General features: G+C 41.5%; 1 long non-coding RNA gene across 2 annotated transcripts; it reads left to right on the top strand.

The window, feature by feature from the left end:
* Nucleotides 1-6,801: 6,801 nt before the first annotated feature.
* On the top strand, nt 6,802-10,947 carry LOC128688426 (uncharacterized). Of its 2 annotated transcripts, XR_011393775.1 has the most exons (4): nt 6,802-6,924; nt 9,148-9,467; nt 9,847-10,067; nt 10,709-10,947. It is a non-coding gene; the product is annotated as an uncharacterized lncRNA (long non-coding RNA). The 2 variants fall into 2 exon arrangements; XR_008407006.2 differs by lacking the exon at nt 6,802-6,924 and having other exon boundaries at nt 8,720-9,467.
* The last annotated feature ends 10,110 nt before the right edge of the window (nt 10,948-21,057 follow it).

Below are 21,057 nucleotides of genomic sequence, written 5' to 3'. Positions count from 1 at the left end.
GCAAATAATATTGTTGCAGTAATAACACCAGGAGGCAGCTCTGATGAAAACTCACACTCACACGAGCTTTTAAATCTCTGCACAAAATTCAATTTAAACCAGCAAATAATAGAGCCTACTAGACTGGAGAATACACTAGACCTCATCTTCACTAACAATGATGATCTGATAAGAAATGTCACCATATCAAAAACAATATACTCAGATCACAACATAATTGAGGTTCAGACATGTATGCGTGGAGCCCCAGACCGACAAAATGAGACTAGTCACGAGGGAGCATTCACCAAATTCAACTTCAATAACAAAAACATAAAGTGGGACCAAGTAAACCAAGTCCTAACCGATATAAGCTGGGAAGATATACTAAGCAACACAGACCCAAACTTATGCCTAGAACAGATTAACTCGGTGGCACTCGATGTATGCACAAGGCTTATTCCTCTAAGAAAAAGGAGGAGTAGATGTAAAATAGAAAGAGACAGGCGCTCCCTTTACAGGCGACGGAAAAGAATAACAGAGCGGCTAAAAGAGGTCAATATATCAGAAATGCGCAGGGAGACACTGGTCAGAGAAATAGCAAGCATCGAACTTAAGCTAAAAGAATCCTTTAGGAGTCAGGAATCGCGGGAAGAACTAAAAGCCATAAATGAAATCGAAAGAAACCCAAAGTATTTCTTCTCCTATGCCAAATCAAAATCGAGAACAACGTCCAGTATTGGGCCCCTACTTAAACAAGATGGGTCCTACACAGATGACAGCAAGGAAATGAGTGAGCTACTCAAGTCCCAATATGACTCAGTTTTTAGCAAGCCGCTAACCAGACTGAGAGTCGAAGATCAAAATGAATTTTTTATGAGAGAGCCACAAAATTTGATTAACACAAGCCTATCCGATGTTATCCTGACGCCAAATGACTTCGAACAGGCGATAAATGACATGCCCATGCACTCTGCCCCAGGGCCAGACTCATGGAACTCTGTGTTCATCAAGAACTGCAAGAAGCCCCTATCACGAGCCTTTTCCATCCTATGGAGAGGGAGCATGGACACGGGGGTCGTCCCTCAGTTACTAAAAACAACAGACATAGCCCCACTCCACAAAGGGGGCAGTAAAGCAACAGCAAAGAACTACAGACCAATAGCACTAACATCCCATATCATAAAAATCTTTGAAAGGGTCCTAAGAAGCAAGATCACCACCCATCTAGAAACCCATCAGTTACACAACCCAGGGCAACATGGGTTTAGAACAGGTCGCTCCTGTCTGTCTCAACTACTGGATCACTACGACAAGGTCCTAAATGCACTAGAAGACAAAAAGAATGCAGATGTAATATATACAGACTTTGCAAAAGCCTTCGACAAGTGTGACCATGGCGTAATAGCGCACAAAATGCGCGCTAAAGGAATAACAGGAAAAGTTGGTCGATGGATCTATAATTTCCTCACTAACAGAACACAGAGAGTAGTCGTCAACAGAGTAAAGTCCGAGGCAGCTACGGTGAAAAGCTCTGTTCCACAAGGCACAGTACTAGCTCCCATCTTGTTCCTCATCCTCATATCCGACATAGACAAGGATGTCAGCCACAGCACCGTGTCTTCCTTTGCAGATGACACCCGAATCTGCATGACAGTGTCTTCCATTGCAGACACTGCAAGGCTCCAGGCGGACATCAACCAAATCTTTCAGTGGGCTGCAGAAAACAATATGAAGTTCAACGATGAGAAATTTCAATTACTCAGATATGGTAAACATGAGGAAATTAAATCTTCATCAGAGTACAAAACAAATTCTGGCCACAAAATAGAGCGAAACACCAACGTCAAAGACCTGGGAGTGATTATGTCGGAGGATCTCACCTTCAAGGACCATAACATTGTATCAATCGCATCTGCTAGAAAAATGACAGGATGGATAATGAGAACCTTCAAAACTAGGGAGGCCAAGCCCATGATGACACTCTTCAGGTCACTTGTTCTATCTAGGCTGGAATATTGCTGCACTCTAACAGCACCTTTCAAGGCAGGTGAAATTGCCGACCTAGAAAATGTACAGAGAACTTTCACGGCGCGCATAACGGAGATAAAACACCTCAATTACTGGGAGCGCTTGAGGTTTCTAAACCTGTATTCCCTGGAACGCAGGAGGGAGAGATACATGATTATATACACCTGGAAAATCCTAGAGGGACTAGTACCGAACTTGCACACGAAAATCACTCACTACGAAAGCAAAAGACTTGGCAGACGATGCACCATCCCCCCAATGAAAAGCAGGGGTGTCACTAGCACGTTAAGAGACCATACAATAAGTGTCAGGGGACCGAGACTGTTCAACTGCCTCCCAGCACACATAAGGGGGATTACCAACAGACCCCTGGCAGTCTTCAAGCTGGCACTGGACAAGCACCTAAAGGCAGTTCCTGATCAGCCGGGCTGTGGCTCGTACGTTGGTTTGCGTGCAGCCAGCAGCAACAGCCTGGTTGATCAGGCGCTGATCCACCAGGAGGCCTGGTCACAGACCGGGCCGCGGGGGCGTTGACCCCCGAAACTCTCTCCAGGTAAACTCCAGGTAAACACTGGTGGCTGACGATGTACGTACTTGTTTGGACTCAAAAGTCCACACCTTACTGCCGACTATAGGTTGATTACAAACTCCTTGCGACTCAAGAACTGCGCAGTCCCCCGATCTACAAGAAATTCGTAACATACCTTGCTCTTGTAGCGTTAGCTATGGTGTTCTCAACACCTTCGACAGGTATCCATTGTCTAGGAAACGCACACTGGTACACTATGTTCCACAAGATTTGTCTTTATTGTTCACAATGTATCACAAGAGAAGCTGATCACATTTCTCTTATGTTTATTGTGTTTGAGACACTTTGTTCACACTAACGCACAGATCAGTGTTCTTTGCTAGTTATCCTGGCGTCAGTGTCACTCTCCCTAGAGTCAAAGATAGTCTGGCCATGCCACACCGCCCCAAGCCGTCACTGCCCTAATACACAAAAAAAAAAACGCTGACCTAGTACCTTGTATCCTTGTCACCTCCTCGATGAAGCAAAGCAGAATGTTTATTTCTTGCTGTCTTAAGCATAGACAACAATGTACACTATCTTTACTATGGTAATAAAGTGGGAGCAGGATTTTCCTTAATTGTCCTGCTAAAGTAAGAATGTACTGTCTCTTATAAAAATACACTTTGCAACACCGCTGCAAGGAGCAGAGGTCACTTGACTACGTGGCATAGCATCTGTAATCAATTACTCACTCTAGCAGTAAACAAGACACTCGCCCCTTCTGAGAGGGCTTGGCCCCTCAGGGCTGAAAGGGCTGAAGGGGGCCGATACCCCCCTCCTGGAGAAAATTTCTCCACATCCTGGGTGGCTAACCCTCCCCACCCCAGGTTATCCTGGGTTGCTAACCCTCCCCAGGTAAAAAATGCTAACAAATATTACCTGATCTTACTTTCTCTAAAATAGCATCAAGGAGAGGCATGTTGGCTTCCTGAGCTTTAATAGTGAGAGAGAAGAAACAGTATGTTCTGTTGGGTATAAGCTGATCAATGGGTACCTGCTTCACCCCTATGATCACCGGTGCTTCTGATAGGTCCTCTTGCATCTTGGCTCCCACATTCTGATAGACCTGTAATGATAAGACTACAGTAGTCTCCCTATATCCATGAGGGATATGTTCCAAGACCTACCCTGGATGCCCAAAACCACAGATAGTACCCAACCATATGCACATACAGTGGTACCCCGAGTTTTGAACAGCTCCCAACTCGACCAATTATGTAAGTGTATTATTGCCCGTGCCTTTGTAAGTGTATTTTTGGGGTCTGAAACTGACTAATCTAATTTACATTATTCCTTATGGGAACAAATTCATTCGGTAATGGCACTTGAATAGCCTTCTGGAACGAGGAAAGTTTGAAACTCAGGGTACGACTAAGTTGTTTCTCACTTACATACATACCTATGATGAAGTTTAATTGATAAATTACACAAAGTAAGTGGAGAATCATCACTTTTTTACTAATGGGAAGCACTTGATGGCTTGTCTTAGTCTCTGAACAACTGCCACCATCACTACTGTCGTGTCTTAGTCTCTGAACAACTGCCACCATCACTACTGTCGTGTCTTAGTCTCTGAACAACTGCCACCATCACTACTGTCGTGTCTTAGTCTCTGAACAACTGCCACCATCACTACTGTCCTGTCTTGCCAACATTATTAAGCAAAATTAAGGATATGTTCAGGCCACAGTAAACCGTGGATAACCGAAACTGTAGAAACCGAATCTCTGCATATGCGGGTTCTACTGTACATAAACATATGAATATAAGAATGGAGGAGCACTGCAGCAGACCTACTGGCCAATGGAAATAAGTCACTTTGACTTTTTTAGGTTATCCCAGGTTCTTTACACATATGCTGCTAAGTATACCTGGAGTATACCTGGAGATAGTTCCGGGGGTCAACGCCCTCGTGGCCTGTTCTGTGACCAGGCCTCATGGTGGACCAGGGCCTGATCAACCAGGCTGTTATTACTAGCTGCACGCAGTCCAATGTACCAACCACAGCCCGGCTGGTCAGGTACTGACTTTAGGTGCCTGTTCAGTGCCTGCTTGAAGACAACCAGGGGTCTTGAAGACAGCCAGGGGTCTTGAAGACAGCCAGGGGTCTTGAAGACAGCCAGGGGTCTTGAAGACAACCAGGGGTCTATTGGTAATCCCCCTTATGTATGCTGGGAGGCAGTTGAACAGTCTTGTATGATAATCTATGTAACTGTATTTGTGTATACCTGAATAATTACTTACAATGTGTAATTACAATTTTGGTTTGCTAAGTACAAAGAAAGTCACTATCATGCTGGGGCATATCGGGCAGACAAATCCTAGTACATAATAACTACTTAAATCTGGACAATTTTCAGCCTATTTTTAAGGTCACCTATAATGCTACCTTCAAACATTGTATGCTAATTTGTGTAACTGTATTTATGTGTACTTGTAAGTAAATAAACTTACAGTAGTGTGGAGATAAACTAGGACAACTTAGGCACGGTGCCCCGTGTCCTGGTGGTAACAGGTGGTTTCACACAGTGAGGGTCCAGGTTTGATTCCCAGCCAAGGTTAAAACATTGGACGTGTTTCTTTACACCGGTTGTCTATGTTCACCCATCAGTTAAATGGGTACCTGTGTGTTAGTGGACTGGTGTGGGTGGCATCCTGGGTGTTAGTCGATGACTGGTGTGGGTGGCATCCTGGGAGTTAGTTGATGACTGGTGTGGGTGGCATCCTGGGTGTTAGTTGATGACTGGTGTGGGTGGCATCCTGGGTGTTAGTCGATGACTGGTGTGGGTGGCATCCTGGGTGTTAGTCGATGACTGGTGTGGGTGGCATCCTGGGTGTTAGTCGATGACTGGTGTGGGTGGCATCCTGGGGAACAGTCTCTTGATAACTTTCTTGTGTTATTCTGGTGGATAATTTATATATATATGACAATTATATTTACATGTACCTGTACTAAATACTTATATTTACATGTACAGTGGACCCCCGCATAACGATTACCTCCGAATGTGACCAATTATGTAAGTGTATTTATGTAAGTGCGTTTGTACGTGTATGTTTGGGGGTCTGAAATGGACTAATCTACTTCACAATATTTCTTATGGGAACAAATTCGGTCAGTACTGGCACCTGAACATACTTCTGGAGTGAAAAAATATCGTTAACCGGGGGTCCACTGTACTTGTACTAAATAATTATATTTACATGTACCTGTACTAAATACTTATATTTACATGTACCTGTACTAAATACTTATATTTACATGTACCTGTACTAAATACTTATATTTACATGTACCTGTACTAAATACTAATTATATTTATATGTACCTGTACTAAATAATTATATTTACATGTACCTGTACTAAATAATTATATTTGTGTACCCGTACTAAATAATAATATTTACGAGTACCTGTACTAAATAATAATATTTACGTGTACCTGTACAAAATAATTATATTTACGTGTACCTGTACTAAATAATTATATTTACATGTACCTGTACTAAATTATATTTACATGTACCTGCACTAAATAATTATATTTACATGTACCTGCACTAAATAATTATATTTACATGTACCTGCACTAAATAATTATATTTACATGTACCTGCACTAAATAATTATATTTACATGTACCTGCACTAAATAATTATATTTACATGTACCTGCACTAAATAATTATATTTACATGCACCTGCACTAAATAATTATATTTACATGTACCTGCACTAAATAATTATATTTACATGTACCTGCACTAATTAATTATATTTACATGTACCTGCACTAAATAATTATATTTACATGTACCTGCACTAAATAATTATATTTACATGCACCTGCACTAAATAATTATATTTACATGTACCTGCACTGAATAATTATATTTACATGTACCTGCACTAAATAATTATATTTACATGTACCTGCACTAATTAATTATATTTACATGTACCTGCACTAAATAATTATATTTACAAAACTCCTATGTTTTCGCAGGAGGATGATGATATATCAACGGAGCAAAATCATCAGTCTAGTGCAGCAGGGTTGTCTCAAGGTGAATCAGCGGCGTTGGCACTTGAACTGGCAAAAATCAATCTTGAGCAGACTAGGGAACAGAGAGCATTTGCAAAAGAAGAATTTGATAGGGAAAAAGAAAGAAGGCAGTTTTCGCATCTTGTAAATGATTTTAGTTTACAGAAAGCAGTACAGCTTGTTTCCCACTTCAATGAGGCTGAACCAGAAAAATTTTTCGAAAGCTTCGAAAATCAGGCTCGAGCCTTGAGGTGGCCGGAACAGCATTGGGCATCGTTGGTTCACACAGCATTGTTTGGTAAGGCACAGGAATTTACGTCAGTGTTAAATGACACTGATTTTTCCGATTATAAAGTAGTGAAGACCAGTGTTGGGAGCATATACAGTGGACCCCCGCTTAACGATCACCTCCCTATGTGACCAATTATGTAAGTGTGTTTATGTAAATGCATTTGTACGTGTATGTTTGGGGGTCTGAAATGGACTAATCTACTTCACAATATTCCTTATGGGAACAAATTCGGTCAGTACTGGCACCTGAACATACTTCTGGAATGAAAAAATATCGTTAACCGGGGGTCCACTGTACTTGTATCCCAACTAAGTATCAGAAACAGTTTAAATTAGGCAGACGACAGCTTGGTCAATCCCTGGTTGATTTTGTGCGACAGCAGACCAAAGCTTTTACCAGCTGGTATAAAGCAAGTGGTGTTGCTACCTTCGATGATCTTGTGCAGCTTATTCTGATTGACACCCTGCTGGAGTCTGTGGGACCAGAGGTTCGAGTCTTTCTGCAGGATCATGACTTAACCACTGCTTTGGAGGCAGCCAGGCTGGCTGATACCTTTGAAATTAACCGCTCCTTGTCCGAGCGGTCTCATCTCTCTTTTCAACAACCTGGCATGAGAAGAGATCGTCAACCTTGGAGGATGAAGTGCAAGCCGGAGGGAGAACGTCTACGTCAGCCAACTAAGTCTCCTGGTGAGCCACGCTTTTCAACTTACGGTCCACCTGGTGAGAGACAAACTACTCAACATGGTGCAACTCGACAACAGTATCCAGAAAGACACCAGCCAGAGTGGCACCAGTTGCAACGTCAGCAGGGAGTTAAAGGCAAACCTGTCGTCTGCTACCTATGTAATAAAGTAGGTCACATCCGTCCCAACTGCCCCCATAAACCCCAACCTATTGGGAAAATCTCTAATATCCCTAGTAACATGTCCCCGAGAGAAGTAGAAAAAGGGATGGCCCCTTATTACTGTAAGAGTCTTATTTCCCTTCAGGAAAACTCCAAAACAACTGAAGTCTCCTTTAGAGATACTGAAGCGTATTGCTCATTTATAAGAGAAGGAATATTACCCCTTTCAAAGAATACCTTCTTAAATTCCTCTGTTTTGCTGGAAGCATTTGGAGGAGCTATATATTCTGTCCCTTTGCATAAAATTTATGTACAGTGCAAATATTACACTGGGTACTTGACTGTGGGTGTATCCGAAGGATTCCCCATGAAAGATGCCATGTTATTACTGGGTAATAACATTACCACGGCTATTGTATGTCCTGAACCCATAATGATTAATTCTTCTCCGGTGTTGGCCATAACTCGGGCAACATCCCAAGGGAAGTCTGGCGAGAATGTTGACCTATCCTTGGACGGCTCCGATCTCGGAATAGCCACGTTGTTTTGCGAGGAAAACCGGCCGGGGCCTCGTAGATCAAGTGAACAGACCCAGATCAAGCCTTCCTATTCCAGATATCTCTATTTCCATGCCCGAGGAACTGTCCTTCCGGGAGAAACAACAAAAGGACCCTTCTTTAAATTTCGCTTTTCAGGCAGCCATGGGTAAATCCTCTTTGGATCATCCGGTCAAGTATAAACTTAAAAACGACTATTTGATCTGCACTGAGACTGGTAAGGAGATAGAGGGCCGGCAATTGTCAGACAGGTTAGTAGTTCCAACAAAGTTTAGACCTCAAATATTGAATATTGCTCATAATACTTCATTAGGAGGTCACTTAGGAATTACTAAAACATTATATAGAATTACAAAAGAATTTTATTGGTCAAAATTAAAGCAGGATGTGAAGAATACCATCCGGTGTTGCCGAGAATGTCAGTGAGTAGGGAAACCTGGACATTCCATTAAACCTGCACCTCTCCAACCTATACCTGCTGATGGAGAACCTTTGGCAGATTTAATTATAGATTGTGTAGGTCCACTACCTAGGTCAAAGTCGGGAAATCAGTATTTATTTACCATTATGGATAGAGTAACTAGATACCCTGAAGCAATTCCCATGTGCAGTATTAATACTAAATATTAATATTAATACTTCACTGCCAAAGCATTTAGGGAAGCATTAACTAGGTTAGGGATAATCCACAACTTATCCACTGCCTATCATCCTCAGTCCCAAGGCGCCTTGGAAAGATTCCATCAGACGTTAAAAACCATGATAACTTTTTGCGTGCATTTTCCTACAGACTGGGATGAATCACTACTTTTGTTGCTGTTCCCAGTACGAGAAACGGTGCAAGAGTCTACCGGGTATAGTCTGTTTGAGCTGGTCTTTGGGCACAAAGTACAAGGTCCTCTTCGGGTGCTCAAAGAAGGATGGATGGGAGAAGACGTTAGCTCAACATTCTACAACCCTTCTTCAAGGTTGCAGGTGGCATGTCAGTTAGCCAAGGCTAACCTAAAGGCAGCTCAAAATAAGATGAAACAGAGTTATGACAGAAATGCACAATTCCACCCCTTCCATCCAGGAGACAAGGTGTTGGTGCAGGAACCTATACCTGGCCACACCTTGAAAGCTAGATTTACGGGACCTATGCAAATTGTAAGTAAATTATCTGATGTAAATTATGTGGTAGCTCCCCTTGATAAGACCTCAAAAACTAAAACTTACCACATTAATCAATTAAAATCTTTTCATACACCAGATAAAGTTCCAGTAATGACTCTGTCCTCTTCCTCTGAGGACAACTCTGACTCTTTGCACTCTATTTCTGAAATTAATGTTAAACTTCCAAACTCTGTCTCCTCCTCAAGGACCCTAGCCCTTTAATGGTGGGGCTATCTGAAACTCAAGCAACACGTTTAACTGTGCTTCTACAGTCATACCCTGATATTTTTTCGGATGTGCCGAAAAAATGTACGTTAGGTTATCATGATGTAGACGTGGGAAACTCTAAACCTATTAAACTCTCCCCCTACAGAGCTAATCCTGAAAAGCAGAGGCTACTTCAGCAGGAAGCAGAATTTCTATTAGAGCATGGGTTAGTGGAGGAATCATCTAGTCCATGGGCTTCACCGTGCATCCTTGTTAAAAAAGCTGATGGAGGGTTTCGTATGTGTACAGACTACTGTAAGGTGAATGAGGTCACAATCACAGATGCTTACCCTCTTCCTCGTCTGGATGATGTAATCGACTTTGTGGGTAAGGCTACTTTTGTGTCCAAGTTAGATCTCCTTAAAGGTTACTATCAGGTACCTTTGACGGATAAGGTGAAGGAAATCTCTGCCTTTGTAATTCCAGGAGGTCATTATCAATATACAGTTACCCCCTTTGGAATGAAAAACTCCCCCTCTTCATTCCAGAAACTTATCCATTAGGCTATTAAAGGACTTGAAGGCACGGCAGCGTACCTGGATGATATTGTTGTGGTGTCTGATACTTGGGATCAACACCTATTTAGACTTAAGGCTCTTTTTGAGACCTTTCAGAGTTCCCATTTAACTGTTAGTTTATCTAAGTCTTCCTTTGGCTAGGCCACTGTTACTTTTCTAGGCCATGAAGTAAATAGTGGTAAAGTTGCTCCTAAACTTGCTAAAGTTCTTGCCATTAAAGATTATCCAGTTCCACATGATAGGAAATCTCTTCAACATTTCCTAGGCATGATAGGATTTTACAGAAGATTCTGTAAGAATTTTTCAGATATTGTGGCCTCTCTTACCAGTCACAAAGTTCCCTTTATTTGGACTTCAGTTGCTCAGGATGCATTTGACAAAGCAAAAAGATTATTGTGTACTGCACCCATTCTTTTGTCTCCAGACTTCTCCAAACCTTTCTCATTACAGGTTGATGCTTGTGAGTCTGGGGTTGGGGCAGTACTATTGCAAAACGAGGACGAGGAGTTGCAGCCTGTAGCCTACTTCTCGGTCAAGTTCCAGCAGCATCAGAGGGCTTACTCTACCATTGAAAAAGAAGCCCTTGCGCTGGTACTGACTTTGGAGCACTTTGATGTATACTTGGGACAAACTTCGCAAGTGGTCACTGTCTACAGTGATCACAATCCTCTAGTATATCTCCAAACCATGAAGAACCACAACACAAGGCTCATGAGATGGACGCTGAGACTGCAACCCTACTTTCTGAGAATTGTACATATTGCCGGCAAAGAAAATATGTTGGCAGACTCTTCATCTAGAGTCTAACAATATTATTTATAATTATATATTAGGTTAGGATGTTAGGTTACTTGTGGTAACCCCTTCCAAGCTCTTTTCTTTTATTCCCTGGTGCGGGGTTTTTTTTTTTAGTGAGGGGATGCGGGCTACCGTCTGCCTGTGTCTTGGACCTAAGCTAGCCCGACTGTCTGCTGTCTCACTCTGAGTTTAGGGTTTGGCTTTTTGTCACGAGAAAAGCTGAGCTCTATCTAAGAGTTGGATGGTTGAGAGGAAAGGCAGTCCCATTATTTTGTGCCATGGCAGCACGGTTACCACCATTAATAAACCAGATGCCATTAATAAACCAGTTATAACAATAAACCAGACACCATTAATAAACAAGTTATAACAAGCCAGTTAAATTAAACCAGTTATAATTATAAACCAGTTATAACAATAAACCAGTTATAACAATAAACCAGACACCATTAATAAACCAGTTATAATAAACCAGTTATAACAATAAACCAGACACTATTAATAAACCAGACACCATTAATAAACCAATTATAACAATAAACCAGTTATAATAAACCAGTTATAACAATAAACCAGACACCATTATAAACCAGTTATAACAATAAACCAGTTATAATAAACCAGTTATAACAATAAACCAGACACCATTAATAAACCAGTTATAACAATAAACCAGTTATAATAAACCAGTTATAACAAACCAGACACCATTAATAAACCAGTTATAACAATAAGCCAGTTATAACAATAAACCAGTTACAACAATAAACCAGTTATAACAATAAACCAGTTATAATAAAGCAGACACCATTAATAAACCAGACACCATTAATAAACCAGTTATAACAATAAGCCAGTTATAACAATAAACCAGTTACAACAATAAACCAGTTATAACAATAAACCAGTTATAATAAAGCAGACACCATTAATAAACCAGACACCATTAATAAACCAGTTATAACAATAAACCAGTTATAATAAACCAGTTATAACAAACCATGACAGCTGGTGTCCTATAATAAACCAGTTATAACAATAAACTAGACACCATTAATAAACCAGTTATAATAAACCAGACACCATTAATAAACTCGCCACTCACAAGCATTCCTACACTATTAACAAGTCTTATGTACGTTATTCACTGTACGTTATGCTGTACTTCATACATTATGCTGTACTTTGTACATAAATAACTCTTCCTGCCACAAAGTTTCCTAACACTGAGGTTTTTTCCTTGAGTGCGCACACGCGCACCTCTTCAGGGGTGCCAACTTCTTCAATTATTTTGGTGATTTATGGCCAGACAGTAAACCTGTAGGGGCTGTGCACCTCCAGGGGGGGGGGTGATGGGCGTTAATGAGGTGTGATATGTGGGTATAAAAGGTAGCTGCAAGTTCCCTGGATCAAGAGCACTTAAATCACAATTAATACATGGCAACTCTTGCCCTCTTTCCCTTGACAACTTAAATAAGTATATTAATAAGTAAATAAGTTAAATAAGTGTATTAATAAGCTTATTTAAATAAATAAGTTTATATAGACACAAGTAGTTACCATATATAATGTAAATTATCCACCAAGATAACACAAAAAAGTCAAAGTAACTTATTTATATTGTAGTCCTTATTTTATCTTATTACAGTCTAGCAGTATCTTAATTAATGCTCTTTATTTCTAGCAGTACATGATGCAACTTATACAGACCATAACTGACACCATGACACCCATGACATACTGTAGAGTTCCTGCTTATGTACAGCATTTAAGGCAAACTAGGTCAGTTTTGTCCCCCAGGATGCCACCCACACCAGTTACCTAATACCTAGGTACCTACTTACTGCTAGGTGAACACTGACAGAAGGTGTAACTAACACCTAGGTACCTACTTACTGCTAGGTGAACACTGACAGAAGGTGTAACTAACACCCAGGTACCTACTTACTGCTAGGTGAACACTGACAGGTGTAACTAACACCCAGGTACCTACTTACTGCTAGGTGAACACTGACAGAAGGTGTAACTAACACCCAGGTACCTACTTACTGCTAGGGGAACAATGACAGCAGGTGTAACTAACACCCAGGTACCTACTTAGTCTTAGTTATAAGTACTTCTGGCAGTCTGGGAAAGACAGATGATGACCAAACTAAATGCTAATTATGTGATCAGGCCTATGGTCAGTATATAGTCTATAATATATAGTCTGTAATATATAGTTTATAGTATATAGTCTACAGTATATAGTCTATAATATATAGTCTATAATATATAGTTTATAATACATAGTCTATAATATATAGTCTATAATATATATTCCATAATATATAGTCTATAATATATATTCTATAATATATAGTTTATAGTATATAGTCTACAATATATAGTCTATAATATAAAGTCTATAAGATAAGATAAGATAAGATTTCGTTCGGATTTTTAACCCCGGAGGGTTAGCCACCCAGGATAACCCAAGAAAGTCAGTGCGTCATCGAGGACTGTCTAACTTATTTCCATTGGGGTCCTTAATCTTGTCCCCCAGGATGCGACCCACACCAGTCGACTAACACCCAGGTACCTATTTGCTGCTAGGTGAACAGGACAATAGGTGTAAGGACACGTGTCGAAATGTTTCCACCCGCCGGGAATCGAACCCGGGCCCTCCGTGTGTGAAGCGGGAGCTTTAGCCACCAGGCCACCGGGCCACCTAATATATAGTCTATAGTATATAGTCTATAATATATAGTCTATTACATATAGTCTATAATATATAGTCTAGAGTTTATAATATATAGTCTATAATATATATCCTATAATATATAGTCTATAGTACACAGTCTATAATATATAGTCTATAGTATATAGTCTATAGTATATAGTCTATAGTATATAGTCTATAATATATAGTCTAATATACAGTCTATAATATATAGTCTATTGTATATAGTTTATATAGTCTATAATATATAGTCTATAATATATAGTCTATAATATATTGTCTATAACATATAGTCTATAATATATATCCTATAATATATAGTCTAGAGTACAGTCTGTAATATATAGTCTATAGTATATAGTCTATAATATATAGTCTGTAATATGTAGTCTATAATATATAGTCTATAATATATAGTCTATAATATATAGTCTATAATATAATATATAGTCTATAATAGTCTATAATATATAGTCTATAGCATATAGTCTATAGTATATAGTCTATAGTACATAGTCTATAGTATATAGTCTATAATATATAGTCTATAATATATAGTCTATAATATATTGTCTATAATATACAGTCTATAATAAATAGTCTATAATATATAGCCTATAGTATATAGTCTATATTATTATTATTATAATCAAAAAGAAGCGCTAAGCCACAAGGGCTATACAGCGCTGCAGGGTAGGGAAGGAAGCAAGGGAATTGGATGGCAGAAGGGAGGGGGGATGATCAGCAGGTTACAGAAAACAGCGGGGCAGGGGTTAGTACGGGGGTAGAGGGTAGCAAGAGATACAAGTAGAAAGGGCTGAAAGTATCAGAATTTGTGAAGTAAGTCAGTCGTTGTCAAAAAGTCAATGAGAGAGTCCGGATGAAAGGTGGGTCCATCAGCGAGAAGGGAAGGTAAAGAGAGAGCAGCGGGGCGAAGACGACGACAGAGGTAAATTCTGCGTGCTCGTTGATAAAGTGGGCAGTCCAACAGAATGTGGCTGACTGATAATGGAGCTTGGCAATTCTCACAGAGAGGAGCAAGACGCCTCTCCACGAGATATCCATGAGTAAGACGAGTATGGCCAATGCGAAGACGGGAGAGAGTAGTCTCCCAACCTCGACACTGGTGATAAGAAGACGGCCAGTAACCTATACTCGGTTTAATAGACTGAAGTTTGTTGCCGAGCATAGTAGACCAACGTTGTTGCCAACGGGTGTGAAGGTGGGAAGATATTACAGCAAAATAGTCCGTACATGGAATACCTCTATAAGAAACTGGTAGGTCATGTACTGCTGACCGCGCAGCAGTGTCTGCCTGTTCATTGCCCTGCACGTCAACATGACCAGGGACCCAACAAAAAACAATATCTTTATGCTTAGTAAAGATGCGGCGTAGCCAAAGTTGGATACGGAGGACTAAGGGGTGAGGTGTATCAAATTTTTGTATAGCCTGTAAAGCACTAAGGGAGTCTGAGACAACCACAAATGATGACACAGGCATAGATGCAATACGGATAAGTGCTGTAAGGATGGCATATAATTCAGCAGTAAAAATACTAGCTGAAGATAGTAAATGCCCTTGTACGACGCTGTCCGGAAACACTGCTGCGAATCCTACGCCGTCAGAAGACTTAGAGCCATCTGTGTACACAGCAATGGCATGAGAATGAGAGTGAAAGTGGTCAAGAAAAAGAGAGCGGGAAGCGACCGTAGACAGTTGGGCTTTCGAGCAAGGGAGGGAGAAAGAACAGACTCGAACAGCTGGAACTTCCCAGGGGGGTAGGGAAAAGTGAGATGCTACATGTACATAGAAAGGTGGTAGTTGAAGAGAAGACAAGAGCGAATGAAGGCGAAGAGAGAAGGGACGGAGTAAGCAGGGGCGGCGAACAAATAAAGAATGTCTACTAATATCAGTGACCATTCTATAAATGGAAGGATTGCGGAGATCATGAGAGCGTACATAGTAGCGCAGGCAATGGGCATCACGGCGATCGGATAAGGATGGAACGTTCGCTTCTGCATAGAGGCTTTCGACAGGGGAAGAGCGAAAAGCACCAAGGCATAAACGTAATCCTTGGTGATGAATGGGGTTAAGGCTAGAGAGAGTAGCAGGAGATGCCGCTGAATAGATCTGGTCACCATAATCAAGTTTCGATAAAATAAGGGTGGAATGTAGGTGAAGGAGGGTTCGACGATCAGCTCCCCACGAAAGATGAGCAAGGGTTTTAAGAAGGTTCAGCCGGCTGTGACAAGTTGCCTTCAGAGAGGTAATGTGAGGTTTCCAGGATAACCTACGATCAAAGAGGAGGCCCAGAAACTTGACTGTATCACGTTCAGGGATACGTGAGCCATAGAGGTACAAAGGATGATCAGAGATGACAGAGCGTCTAGTGAAAGTGATTTGGTGGGTTTTAGTGCTGGAAAATTTAAACCCATGTGTGGTGGCCCAATTGGAAACACGGTCGACTGCATGCTGGAGAGAAACTGTAAGGAGGTGACAGTCAGCGCCTGCACAGGCAATAGCGAAGTCATCAACATAGAGTGATGACCAAATATTTGATGGAAGACTAGAGGCCAAATCATTAATAGCAAGGAGAAAAAGTGTTGTGCTCAGAACACATCCCTGGGGGACACCTTCAGCTTGGACAAAGTCCGGGGAGAGCACATTATTAACCCGAACACGGAAATGCCTGTCAGTTAAAAAGTTCTTAAGGAAGGATGGTAGATTGCCTCGAAGGCCTAAGGAGTGGGCTTGGGCTAAAATATTATACCTCCAAGTTGTGTCATATGCCTTCTCAAGGTCAAAAAATATGGCAATAACTGAGTGGTTATTCGCAAAGGCATTACGAACATACGTATCCAAGCGCAGTAAGGGGTCTATGGTAGAACGTCCCTTACGAAAGCCATATTGACGAGTGGAGAGACTGTTGTGTGTCTCTAAATACCACACTAAACGTCTATTTACTAGACGTTCCATTACTTTGCAAACTGCACTGGTAAGAGCAATGGGACGATAGTGGGAGGTTTCATGTCCCGTAGTGCCTGGTTTGCGGAAAGGGAGAACAATGGCGGATTTCCACAGCTGTGGAAGAACTCCTTGTGACCAAATAAGATTGTAAAGGCGTAATAGGACTGCAAGGGCTGACTGATGTAAATGTTGTAGCATACGAATATGAATGTCGTCGGGCCCAGCTGCCGATGGTCGACAAGCTGAGAGTGTTGCCTCCAGTTCTTGAAGTGTAAAAGGCACATTATACTGTTCTTCTCTGAGAGAAGAAAAGTCCAAGGGTGCTAACTCTCTGGCAGACTTTGAGGAAAGAAATGAGGGGCATAGATGGAGTCCCTGAGAAATACGGACCAGATGATTGCCAATTTCATTGGCAACATCTAGTGGGTTTGCTATATCAACACCGGCAACCCGCAGAACAGGAGCCGGGTCAGGAGAATATTTACCACTCAGTTTTCGTACTTTTTTCCAGACTGCACTCATAGAGGAAGCAGAGGTGATGGTGGAGACATAATCTCGCCAGCAAGTGCGTTTAGCGTCACGGATGACACGGCGAGCGATCGCACGCTTCTGTTTAAAATCAAGGAGTCGCTCTGTGGTTCTATTGTACCGGTACCTGCCCCATGCAGCGCGCTTCAAACGTACTGCACGAGCACAAGCAGGAGACCACCAAGGCACGCATTTCTGAGAATGCCTGCCCGAAGTTTGGGGTATAGAATGAGAAGCTGCGGTGAAAACGGAGGACGAGAAGAGGTGTAAAAGCTCATCGATGGAGGACGAAGAAGGAACCTCTTTAAAAACAGTCAGGTGTGAGTAAAGGTTCCAATTTGCCCGATTAAATTGCCAGCGTGGGGTGCGAAGAGGTGGCGAATATGAAGGGGAAGTAAGAATGATTGGGAAATGATCACTGTCATGTAAGTCCGGGAGAACAGACCAAGTAAAGTCTAATGCGGCGGAGGAAGAGCAAACTGAGAGATCGATGCAAGAGAGAGTATGAGTCCGAGGATCAAAATGGGTGTGAGTACCTGTATTTAAAACATGGAGGGGGTGGGTGGCAAGAAAAGCCTCTAACTGAATTCCACGGGAATCACAGCGAGACCCTCCCCAGAGGAAATGGTGGGCATTAAAATCACCAAGTAACAGAATCGGTGGCGGTAATGACGAAACAAGGAAGGCAAAATCCGGAATAGATAATGCCCGAGAAGGAGAGAGATATAAAGAACAGAGTGTATACCACCTATGTAAGTGGATACGGGCTGCTGTGTAATGCAGCGAAGTATGAACAAATAGCTGATGGTACGGAATATCAGTGCGGAGAAGAAGGGCACTTTCATTAAAGGTCCCATCAGGAAAAGGATCTGAAGAATACAATAAATTATAGCCTGAGATGTGAGAAATAACAGCAGAGTGTAATTTTGGTTCCTGTAAGCAAACACCAACAGGGGCAAACTGGGAGAGTAACATCTGAAGCTCACCCCGATTACCCCTGAGGCCGCGTATATTCCACTGTAAAAAGGCCATGATTGGCAATGATAAAGATACTTGAAATCCGCAGGTAAGGGTTCCTACGGACTAGAAGGGTTAGAAAAGTCCACATGCGGAGGCAGTGGAAAATGTTCAAGCAGCGAAGGAACGGTGCGCTGTGAAGAAAGGAGTTGCGCAGATGGAGCAGAGGAGAGAGAAAGAGCGGAAGGTGGATCAGTGTCCATTGATGGTTTGGTCTCTGCAATATATTCAGAGATTGCTTCAAGTGTTTCGGAATTCAGAGATGTCGTATGGGAGACAATATTGGGAATGGTAGGGGGAGGATGAGTAAAGATTGGAACTGTATTGGACTGTACCAAGGTAGGGGGGGGCGAAAGGGTGGAGGGAACTGGAGAAGCGTGGCAGGGGACAGAAGAGACAGGAACCTGGGAGGTGGCAGAAGAGGAAGAAACTTGGGAGGGAACAGGGGAGGAAGGTACATTACGAGGAGGAGGGTGAACCTCTGCACTTGTAACTGAGCCAGTGAGAGGGGAAGAACTAGGGACAGAGACAGGGAGGGTAAAATGAGGAGGTGGAAGATGGGTAGGAGGTGTTACCGGACCTTTTTTTGACTTTTGAGAAGTAGAGGGACGATTGGGAAGAGGTGTCGTACGAGGTCTCGTCGATACTGAGGCTTGTAAGAGAGAACTCGAAGAAGCGAGATTAGACTGAGGCGTTGAAGTAGGGACGTCTGAGCCGAGGACAGCAAAAGGATTAGATACAGGAGTGATTATGGGAGAGGTAACCACAGAGGTGGGTGTAGAAGATGGGATACCAGAAGTGGGGGGACTATATAGTCTATAGTCTATAATATATAGTCTATAATATATAGTCTACAGTATATAGTCTATAGTATATAGTCTATAGTATATAGTCTATAGTATATAGTATATAGTCTATAGTATATAGTCTTTAGTCTATAATATGTAGTCTATAGTATATAGTCTATAGTATATGTATATAGTCTATAGTCTATAGCATATAGTCTATAGTCTATAGCATATAGTCTATAGTTTATAGCATATAGTCTATAGTCTATAATATGTAGTCTATAGTATATAGTCTATAGTATATAGTCTATAGTATATAGTCTATAGTATATAGTCTATAGTATATAGTCTATAGTATATAGTCTATAGTATATAGTCTATAGTATATAGTCTATAGTATATAGTCTCTAGTCTATGTATATACAGTGGTCCCTCAATAATCGTCCGGCCTGAAAGTCGTCCATTTCGGAAATACAGTGGACCCCCGGTTAACGAACTTTTTTCATTCCAGTAGTATGTTCAGGTGCCAGTACTGACCGAATTTTTTCCCATAAGGAATATTGTGAAGTAGATTAGTCAATTTCAGACCCCCAAACATACACGTACAAACGCACTTACATAAATACACTTACATAATTGGTCGCATTTGGAGGTGATCGTTATGCGGGGGTCCACTGTAGTCCTGTTTTTTCTTCAAAATATTGGCTCGCAAATGGTCCGGTAACTCGCTAATAGTCCTTCGTCCTGGACGCGTACTCACACTCTGAGCCGCCTCGAGCCGCCTCAGCCTTTCCTTCCCAGCCAGTGTACCATTGTTTACCAGAGAGCGACGGTCCCCTCACGTGCTCCAGTGAAATATTTCATAATATTCCATTTATTTTAGTGCTTGCAAGTTATTTAAGTGCTAAATAAGCTACCATAGCTCCAAAGAAAGCTCCTAGTACCAAGCCTATGGTAAATAAGGTGAGAAATACGATTGAATTTAAGAAAAACATCATTGAACAATATGATAGTGGCGTACATGTGGACGAACTGGCCAGGATGTATAACAAATCCCGTACAACCATATCTTCCATCATAGCCAAGAAAAAGGAAATCAAGGACGCTGTTGTTGCAAAGGGGGTAAATATGCTGACAAAAATGAGATCACCAGTATTCGAAGATGTTGAGAAGTTATTATTGGTGTGGATAAATGAGAAACAATTAGCAGGAAATAGTCTTATGCCGTCGCTTATTTGTGAAAAGGCTAGGCAGTTGCATGACGATTTGGTAAGAAACTGCCTGCAACTAGTGATGATGTAAGTGAATTTAAGGCCAGCAAAGGCTGGTTTGAAAGATTTAAGAAGCATACTGGCATACACAGTGTGGTAAGGCATGGTGAGGCTGCCAGTTTGGACCACAAGGCAGCTGAAAAATATGTGCATGAATTCAAGGAGTACATGGAGGCTGAAGGACTGAAACCTGAACAAGTGTTCAATTGTGATGAAACAGGCCTCTTTTGGAAGAAAATACCAAAGAGGACCTACATTACTCAGGAAGAAAAGGCGCTACCAGGACACAAGCCTATGAAAGACAGGCTGACGCTAATGTTCTGTGCTAATGCTAATGGGGATTTCAAAGTGAAGCCGTTACTAGTGTACCATTCTGAAAATCCCAGAGTGTTCAAGAAAAACAATGTTATGAAGAGTAAATTGTGTGTGTTTTGGAGATCTAATAGCAAGGCATGGGTCATGAGGGAAATTTTCGTAGTGTGGTTCAATGAAGTGTTTGGCCCTAGTGTGAAGAATTACCTCCTAGAAAAGAAATTGGATCTCAAGTGCCTCCTAGTAATGGACAATGCACCTGCTCATCCTCCAAACTTGGGTGACCTAATTCTGAAGGAGTTTGGGTTCATCACAGTAAAGTTCTTGCCCCCGAATACCACTCCTCTCCTCCAGCCCATGGACCAGCAGGTCATTGCAAACTTTAAAAAACTCTA

This window comes from Cherax quadricarinatus, chromosome 64, assembly GCF_038502225.1.
Source record: "Cherax quadricarinatus isolate ZL_2023a chromosome 64, ASM3850222v1, whole genome shotgun sequence".
NCBI lineage: Eukaryota > Metazoa > Arthropoda > Malacostraca > Decapoda > Parastacidae > Cherax > Cherax quadricarinatus.
Note: the sequence above shows the minus strand (reverse complement) of the source record. Positions and strands in the feature narration are given on the sequence as shown.